This window comes from Myotis brandtii, unplaced genomic scaffold (genome assembly GCF_000412655.1).
Source record: "Myotis brandtii unplaced genomic scaffold, ASM41265v1 scaffold2, whole genome shotgun sequence".
Taxonomy (NCBI): domain Eukaryota; kingdom Metazoa; phylum Chordata; class Mammalia; order Chiroptera; family Vespertilionidae; genus Myotis; species Myotis brandtii.
The window spans coordinates 1,177,560-1,187,090 of record NW_005357451.1 but is presented as its reverse complement, the minus strand read 5'-3'; the positions used below and the strand labels follow the sequence as shown (position 1 = coordinate 1,187,090).

Genomic DNA, 9,531 nt, shown 5'->3' with positions numbered 1-9,531 from the left:
CTTAACATTCTCCCTAATGGACTATCTGGGGGGATGTATTCCTTTGGCCTAGAATTTTTTTTTCCCATCCTTGGAAAGTCCCTTGTGACTATGTGCTCAATCCCTCATATTGGCTATTTCTTGCACTCACCAAGATCTGCTTTGTCTCTCTGTGGCCACTTCCCTCACGGGAGAATGGAACCGCAGATCAGAACTCCACACTCGCTTTATGTCCAAGGCACATCCTAGTCACATGTACCTGACCTCCGAGGATACCCAACCACTAAGGTAGTACTTAGTACAATTTCCTACCTTGGCTCATGCATGAGGTTACCTGATTTCCATGGTTCTTGCTTGCTTGGGCCTTTCCTGCATGGCTGGCTGACTCTGGATCCTGAGCTTGTAGTCGGCCAGGGAGGGGAGTAATGGTTGTCCCATCTCACCGAGGCCACTGTAACTTGGCAGCAGGATGCGCCTACTCAGGAGAGGGTGCAGTGGCCCACTGTAGCAACCAATGGAATATCGGATGAGCCCCCAAAATTGATAGCAATAAGGCATGCCCCCAAACCAGGGATCCTGGTAGAACACAAAGCATACTCGGGAGCCAGACAGCAAGGCAAATAACTTTACTTCTGCAGAAGGTTGCATACCAATGCAGGGTCTGGCAGCACACACACTGAGCTGGCGGTCGGCTTAGGGTTTTATGCCTAATGCATGTCAACTGTCCCTAACGATTGGTCAGAGCTTAGGCTCACAGTCATGCACGATTGGCTAATTTATTTATTTATTTTTAAAATATATTTTATTGATTTTTTACAGAGAGGAAGGGAGAGGGTTAGAGAGCTAGAAACATCAATGAGAGAGAAACATCGATCAGCTGCCTCCTGCACACTCCCTACTGGGGATGTGCCCGCAACCAAGGTACATGCCCTTGACCGGAATCGAACCCGGGACCCTTGAGTCCGCAGGCCGACGCTTCATCCACTGAGCCAAACCAGTTAGGGCACAATTGGCTAATTTAAAGAAAAAGGGAAGGGTTCACCCTTGCTGTTTCAAAATGGCAGCCTACAGGGGAGCTGCAAGTCATATGAGCCAAAATGGCGGCAGTCAAGTTATGTGGGCCAAAATAGCAGTTACCTAAACTCCCTTCTTTGACTGAAAAGGTTACTTATTTATTCTCACATTGGATTAGGCAAAAGCCAAAGGGATCCTGGTGTATGCTGCTCTGGGGCCTCTCTGGCAGGATGTCTGGTACTGGAGTGGGAGAGGGTCAGTGTTCTTTGTTGGGTTGGCTGGTGCTGGAGGTGGTGTAGGCCAGGGAGGTCTTGGGGTGTGTTGTGCCAGAGCTGAAGTGGTTGGATGGCTGTACTGGACTCAGGCTGCTGCTTTACCAGAGTTCTGTGTTGGGTTTGGCTTGACATTATGGCTGGAGCTGGCAAGGGCCATGGGGGAGAAGCCTTGGATACTCTGCATTAGAGCTACTTTTGGGTGATGGCTAGAGTTGGTGTGGGCCAAGGGCCTGGGGACCATGCTGCAGTGTCCTTTTCAGGCCTGCTAAACTGCCTGGACCCTGCTCCCACCTGCGCCCTTAAGGTGGAGGGAAAATGTAAAAAAATGGCGCTTGCAGGTACCTCCAATATCAGAGAGAGATCCAGTAGTCCCCTGCTGTTTGGCAGACCCTTGGGGTTAGTAAATGGATTTCTTTCACATACTAATATAGTCTAGTTGCCATTTATACTGCTGTTACTTTACTGTGTCTCAGAGTGGGGGAATTTGTGCTTGGACCCCACAAGGATATCCCTTCTTACTGCAGGTCGCTGCCTGGAGCGGGCCTAAGCTGGCAGATGGACATCCCTCGAGGGGTCCTGGACTGTGAGAGGGCACAGGACAGGCCGGGCTGAGGGACCCCGTCCCCCCACCCCCTGCTGAGTGCATGCTTTTTCGTGCACCGAGCCTCTAGTATAAACAAGAATCTAGTTTTCCTGACACTTAGTTTAGTACCCTGAATATTAAAACAGTGTTCTTGTTATTAGACACTCCTAAAAGCTAACACTATATAATTTTTTTTTTTGTGGCTTGGCTTTTTATTTTTTATTTTATTTTTATTATTTTTAAATTTCTTATTACACATGTCTCCTTTTTCCCCCCCTTGACATTCCCCCGGCTTCCCCCACCCCCCAGTGTCTTGTGTCCATTAGTTATTCTCATATGCATGCATATAAGTCCTTCGGTTGATCTCCTACCCGCCCCCAACCCTCCCCAGGGTTCCCACTGTAGTTTGACAGTCTGCTCAATGCTGCTCTGCCTCTGTATCCATTTTTGTTCATCAGTCTATAATGGTCCTTATTATCCATAAATGAGTGAGTTCATGTGGTATTTTTCTCAGCTTCCCAGGGGCCGTCTCAGTCTCACAGGGGCCATCTCAGCCTCAGAGGGGCCGTCCCAACCTCACAGGGGCCGTTGCAACCACGATACCTTTTCTTTATGGTGGCTTTTTCGTTCCAAAACCTCACCGGGGCCGTTTCAACCTCACTGGGGCTGTTGCAAGCTCACCGGGGCTGTCTCAACCTCACTATATAATTTTTAAAAAATTAACATGAATTTTGCAAGTGAATATTTTAATGGTAGTATATTTTTCTAATGTTCTAAAAATTATATAGATATTAATAACTATTTTCTATGAGGAAGAAATCCATAGATATTAAAGTACTACATTTATTAATATGTTTGGTATTTTTGTTGGTTAAAGTGAATTAAAATAATTGTGAATTTAAAAGCAATATTTTTATCTGTATGTCTTGGTAACCCTAGGCTGCTCCACTGGCAGTCTTTTTTTTCTTTTTAAGGTAATCACTAAAAAGTATATATAAGATCTAAACTTTTGCCTGGCTGGTGAGGCAGCCGATGGATGTGTCTCTCACATCGATTTTTCTTTCTCTCTATTCCTCTCCCTTCCTCTCTCTCTCTAAAATCAATAAAAACATACTTAAAAAAAAGATTTAAACTTTTAATTTAGAGTTTAATAGGAATAAATAAAATACTTGAATCTGGGTTGAAATTAAGTTTCTGCCTAATTTTCTGATATGATTTTTTTTAATATCTGTGATGTGAGCCAAATGTGCAGTTTTACCTTTGCATTGCTCATTCTAGTCAGTTCTTCACCTAATATTTTTCATTGTTTAGAATGGTGCTGAAGGTCTGTACATAGGTTAAGTAGTAAAGGGTGTGGCTCTATAAGAGCTTGTTGTACTCAGAAGTTTTTCCTTTCCAGTAATTCTATTTTTTTTCCTAAAGAAAGAAGTTATTCTTTATAAAATAAACCAGTCACAGTAAATTTTCTGGTTCTCTGTAATTTTCTTTCCATTCTGGTCTTCACTAGTTATAAATAACACATGAAATGACTTTCAAGGTAGAAAGCAGGAATCCATTTTGAAATGTTCTATAAAATAAAGAATGATTTATGGGTTCATATGATTTGGGCTGAAAGCACTCGGGCTTTGCCAGGTCATCAAAGTCCTGTCAGGGGAATCTATTATTTATTGTTCGATATGCTGGGAGTGGTGTAAGTACTTTATTTTATGTTTATCTTATGTAAGTATAGTGTTGGAAAAATCAATTCCAGATACTTATACAGTTTTAAGAATATACCATAAAGAACTGTCCTAAAAGGTATAGTTATATACAATGAGGTTTAACATTAAAATTTAGGATTAAAATGGGATTTTGAAAAAAAATGAATGTTTTCATTCTTATAAAATGTTTTAGATAACATTCTTGAAAATGTTAATTTTATACATTTTTGTGCCTCATTTTACATCTCTGTTTTATTTAGACAGATTTTGGAAAATTGCAGAAAGTTGGGACTATATGTGTTTGTTTGTTATATGATCATATAACATTCTGTAAGCTTTTAATATATTTTTTTTAGCTGCCAAGTTTATAACAGAATCTCATGTGAGAAGGGCAGGATGTAACACCTCAATTTCCACCAGTACAAACTGTTATGAAATGCTAATTTAAAACTGTATTTGATAAAAATGACTTGCCAGTAAAAGTTACTGGTCATGCATTAGAATTCTACATTTTTTCTATAGTCCTTTGGCATTGCTTATTTGATACAGCTTCACTTATGAATTTAATAATCATTTAATAATGTGAAGTATGTAAATGATATTAAGTGTTTGATGAACTTCTATAGTGTACATATAGAAAAGGCCTCTAGTATACATATAAAAAGGTTATTGGACTTCTTTTAAAACAAAACTTTTACGTTGTTAGATCTTTAAAGATAACTTAAGTAAATAGTAAACAAATGATAGTTTTTTTCCCCTTCAAATAACTAATCTTATTAGAGTAGGAAGCGAACCAATATTTATTGAATGTCAGTGACATGCTAGGAGGCACTGTGTAAGGTGTTTTATGTCATTTTGTACTGATTCCTCCCTATACCCTTATGAGATTATTAGCTCCATATTTCAGCTGAAACATTGTACTTGTTTATCTTTACTCACGTATTTTACAGTGTGTTTTCACTATAATACTGTGTAATTTGACCCTGATCTAGGTTATCTGCTTCTAACTCATATATGGCTTTTCCTAGTGGGAGAGGTTGTATAATTCATTATAAGCCTATATATATTTCATATACATGCCCTCACAAGAATTGTGTGTGAATTTACGTAATGATTTGGAAGTTGTTCACTTATTATGGTGTCATGTGTTAAAAAATAGTTTTATTGAAATCAGTCAAATGATATTAAATTATTAAAAACTAATTTGCAGTCAGTTTAAATGCTATTATATTGTCTTATCAATACCAATTTAAACAAAACAGTTATTTCACTTATTTTCCTAACTTATACATAAGAGCACAAATTTTAAAGCTAACTTTATTCATAAACAAAAATTTAAAAATACCCGGATACTTCAAGTTCAAATTTCATACAAGTTCATCCTTCATCCTGTGAATAGAATTGTTTTGCTGAAATACCAATTTGACCATGCTGTTCTGGCTGAAATCCTTTCAAGACTCACTGTTGCTTACAGGATCAAAGTCAGACTCCACAGTTGGGCTCCAACCACTCTTTTTAAGCATCGCCTTTTGGTTCTCTCTTCCTTCACCCTTTACCAGATATATTCCCTTCCACTTTCCTTTTTCCCTTCACATTTTTCTTCTTTTATACTCTTCAGTTGGGCTGTTACAGATCTTGAAACACCCCGGTAGTGTCTCCTGCTCTTTGGAGCTTTCCATGACTTCCTTGTACAGAAGGAATGTTTCTTTCCAATGTGTTCATATAACAGTTTTAATTACTGTTAATCCATTTAAATTTGTATTCTTTATGCTCTGAGCTATTTTAGGCTAGGAATTGCCTTAATCTTAGCAGCATCCACCGCCTACATGGGGTGGCCTCCGCCTCCCAGTGGGAAAGAAAGGAGCTGGCTGTGAGGTCCTGTTTGCTCAGGTGGTGTTTCCCTCTGGAGACTTCCCCCCCCCCCCCCCCCACACACACACTACCTATCACAATCTACTCCATCCCTCTCTCCCTCTCCCCTTTTCCCATTTTCTTCTTTTCTTTCCTTCAAAAAAGTATTTACCGAGAAACTACCATGTTCTTCCTCTGTTCAAGAACTTGGGATTTATTAAATGGATGGGAAGAAAGTTGAAATCCTGGCTATGAAGATATTACTAACTGTATTATTAGACTTATTTTATTCATTCTAAGCATGAAGTTGATAGGCCCATTTAACATAGGAACAGCCTGTCAATCTCACAAACTTGTGGGATGCCTGGATCGAAGTATTAAGGGAAAACACAAATGATAGTAATTTTGGTCTTATGTAATTTGGACTCACATCATGTTCATATTGAAATCCGATCTTGGCTTTGCTTTGTCAGAAGAGACATGACTTCTGACAGTGTTGATCACAGCTGTGGAAATAACCACATGCTAGCCACATGTGTATTTGCCTATACAAAGTAACAGCTAATTTGAGCCAAATAGAGGAGCGTCATTTTATTCTTATTTTTCATTGGAGTGGGCATCTGGTAAAAATAGGTGTATGTTTGGAGTAGTATCTCGATGAAAATGTAGTATTTTTAAACTATCTTTCTGAAGAATAATAAAAGTAGACAGTGTTTATAGAGCAAGTACCCTCTGCTAATAACTGAGATAAATGGTAGTATTCCTATTGATGAAGAAACAAAGGCTCAGAGAAGTCAAGTGACTTGTCTGAAGTCACACAACTAGTTAAGCAGCAAAGCTAAGATTCAAGTCCAGGTGTGTCTGACTGAGACCATTCCCATTTCATTGCCTTGCTGTCCTGCACTTACATCCTCATCCTTAAACTCATATCTGAGTTGGAGAGAGTGAATTTACCATGGCAATTTGAATTCGAGATAATGAATTACTTGATCTTTGGCAAGTTATTTAACCTTTCTCATCCCAATTCTCACATGGATAATACTGCTTGCCTCCCAGGATTATAATGAGGAATAAATGAGATGATGTGCAAAAATACATTGTGAACAATAAAAGCCCTATGCTAATTAATATTTAGTAATGTATTATTAATGCTGTCATTATTACATACTTTAACATAATAATTCTGCTTCCTGAATATTTCTTTGCTGGTGTCATTTTTACTAAGCTGCATAGCATCTTTTAAACTACTATAGTGATTGTATTTCATTAATAAAAATAGTTATTTCTTTAGGTGTAAAAAGTTGAGATAGTCAAGATAAAAAACATTAGAACCATACAATTTTAACTGTTTGAAGAAGTATGCTTAACTATTTAAAACTCTCCTTTCTTTCTCCCACTTCCTTGTGTACCACAAATTCTCCCTTTTTTTTTCTTTGAATTACATCCGAAGTTGAAAATTTATGATGACTTATTTCTAATAGTTGATGTTTAATGGCTGTATACAATACATTTGATCAGAACTTCTTTTTTGTACCAAGTCTTATATAGCCCAAAGTGTTCACCACTGAAAAACTAGTTTTTTGGTGAATGCCGCTGGAGCTTGTCTTTAATATGGTTTTTATCTAGAGATTGACTATGTCAATTGCTTACATATGCATATTGCTTTTACATAAAGAAGATAACTATTCCAGTTTCTTGAAATTCTTGATGCATAGTGTGTAGTTTAAATACTTGCCAAAAGGATGGTGATAGTCAGGGTGTTCTCACTGTTGTGACAAAGTCAGTAGTAGCAATATAGAATTGCACTAAACTTTCAGAATATGCTTTGTTCTTCTGACAGAAATGATTTAATATCCCCTGTTGAAATGGTAGATCTTATGATAGAAAGTTATGGAAGAGTCTTGAACTTCTAACATAGGGTATTAACCAGTCAATGTGGCTGAACATCTGATTTTTTAAAATTATAAAATCACTAGTGGCCCAGTGCACAAAATTCGTGCACATTAAAAGGGTATTAATTAGAGGATATATTTTAATATTGCTATTTGCCCTTTCTCTGTAATAGAAGTACCAGAGATGAAAGAAAATTAGTAAAATGTATATGAAAATCTTCCTCCTGTCAGAGACTGGGGCTCGCTGTGGGACCCAGAGTCAAGTCTTTGCCCACCTGTGGCGCCTCAAAATCGTGCAAGACCTAGACCCAGCCGGCCCCACCCTTGTCAAGCCCTGTCAGGCGGAGGGTGCAGCCTCAGGTCCCCTGTCAAGCCCCGCCGGGTGAGGGGGCACAGCATCCGGGCCTCCATCAAGCCCCGCAGGTTGAGGGGCACAGCCTCAGGTCCCCTGTCAAGCTCTGCCAGGCAGGGGGCACAGCCTCAGCTCCCCCAGTGCACACTGGGCGGGGGGTACAGCCTCAGGCCCCCCAGCGCACTCTCATGTACCCCGGCCCAGCACCGGGGTAAGGAGTGTGGCCTGAGGTCACCTGGCCCAGCGCCAGGGCGGGGGGCGCAACCTGAGGTCTGCCATCAAGCCCCGCTGGGTGGCGGATGCGTCCTGAGATCTCCCGTCAAGTCCCATTCGGCAGGGGTCACGGCCTGAGGTCCCCCGTCAATCCCCACCAGGCAGGGGTTGCAGTCTGAGATCCCCCGTCAAGCCCTGCTGGGCAGGGGACACAGCCTCAGGTCCCCCGTCAAACCCCTCTGGGCGGGGGGGTGCGCAGCCTCAGGTCCCCCTGGCATCCAGGTGGGGGGTGCGGCCTGAGGTCCCCTGGCCCAACACCGGGGCTGGGATGCATGTTGAAGTCCACTGTCAAGCCCTGCTGGGCGGGGGGCACACCTTGAGGTCCCCTGTCAAGCTCCGCCCGGCGAGGGACATGACCTGAGATCCCCCATCAAATCCCACTGGACAGGGGGTGCAGCCTTAGGTCTCCCGGCCTGGCACCGGGAGGGGGACGCAGCCTCATGTCCCCTGTCAAGCCCTGCCGGGTGGGGGGCGCTGCCTGAGGTCCCCTGTCAAGTCCCACTGGGCAGGGGGCACAGCCTCAAGTCCCCTGGCCTGGTTCTGGGGTGGGGGGTGAGGGGGTGTGGCCTGAGGTGCCCTGTCAAGCCCTGCTGGGTGGAGGGGCTTGGCCTGAGGTCCCCGGCCCGGCTCCAGGGAGAGGGGCATGGCCTGAGGTCCCCCAGCCTGGCGCCGGGGTGGGGGGCATGGCCTGAGGTCCCTTGTCAAGCCCCACGGGGGCGGGGGCACAGTCTCAGGTTCCTTGCCCCAGCCCAGCACCACGCAGCCTCAGTCAGGTCCCTGCTGATTGCTCCTTAAGGCTCGTTACGGGAACTCGGCCTTTGCTGTGTGTGCAGCCATCTTGTGTTACGGAAACCCCACCTATGCTGTGGGTGCAACCATCTTATATTATGGAAACCCCGCCTCCGCTGTGGGCGCCACCAGCTTTGTGACAGCGTGAAAGTCAATTTGCATACGCCCCCTTTATTAGATAGGATTATCTTTGGTAATTTATTTATTTTTTTGTTTGTATGGAGAATAGTAATATATATTTCCTTTTATGATAACCAATTTTATGGTGTGGCTTAATATGATTCCAGAACAGTAATGTTCTTTTTTAATTGTTGTATTAACTGAAAAGTAAAATACTGTATCTTGTAAATGGTCTCTTTTTAAACTAGATAACCTTTTGCTTAGACGAATGTATGTCATTCCCTATCACAGGCACTGTGGCTTTGAAGTTAGATTTTGGTTCAAATTTCAACTCTAGAACATTTTTATTTTCTTAAAGCATTGGGCAACAAGTTAACATATTTGCACTCCAGTATGAAGGTACTTCGCTCTCAGTCCATTTGGGATAATCAAATGAACTAAAGTGTGAGCATAGTTCCTAAATAATAAAGTTCTACATGAATGAACAGTTTATGATAGTTGCTCATTTATGGTAATTTGCTGATAAAAATAATTTAAGTACTTGGTTTTTAAAAATATCTCTTCCACATAATAAAATTTTCGGCATTAGTAGTCTGTTTAAGAAACATCTAATGGTATAATAATATACATGTTATAGTTTAGAATACAAAGATGAGCTTATTTTGTTAAACTTTTATACAGCTATGGCATGAATCAAATATTT

At 41.5% G+C, this 9,531-nt stretch overlaps 1 protein-coding gene across 2 annotated transcripts in view; it reads left to right on the top strand.

The window, feature by feature from the left end:
* CHM (choroideremia (Rab escort protein 1)) overlaps positions 1-9,531 on the top strand; it is a 239,710-nt gene that overhangs the window by 27,797 nt on the left and 202,382 nt on the right. The window lies entirely within an intron of this gene.